The following is a 266-nucleotide window of genomic DNA, read 5'->3' as shown; positions in this document are numbered from 1 at the left end:
AACTAGATTTCCTAAGCCACTCCAGATAAAGGAATTTAATCATTTCTTTAATTGCTGAATGCATTGTAGGAAAAAGTATTCAGTTGCCTCAATTCAATTTGCCAGTGGCCATGGGTAACACACGCAAAATTCTACTTGTTTTCTTCTGCATTTTAGAAATCACCGAGGTTGACTTTGTAACCAAATTCAATTAGTGCAACTCAAAACTACACGACACAGCAAATTATACCTACAGCAACAAAAGTGATTCAGATGTGCTGCTCATG

The sequence above is a fragment of the Scyliorhinus torazame genome, chromosome 10 (assembly GCF_047496885.1).
Source record: "Scyliorhinus torazame isolate Kashiwa2021f chromosome 10, sScyTor2.1, whole genome shotgun sequence".
In the NCBI taxonomy this organism is placed as follows: domain Eukaryota; kingdom Metazoa; phylum Chordata; class Chondrichthyes; order Carcharhiniformes; family Scyliorhinidae; genus Scyliorhinus; species Scyliorhinus torazame.
This window is presented reverse-complemented; position numbering follows the sequence as displayed.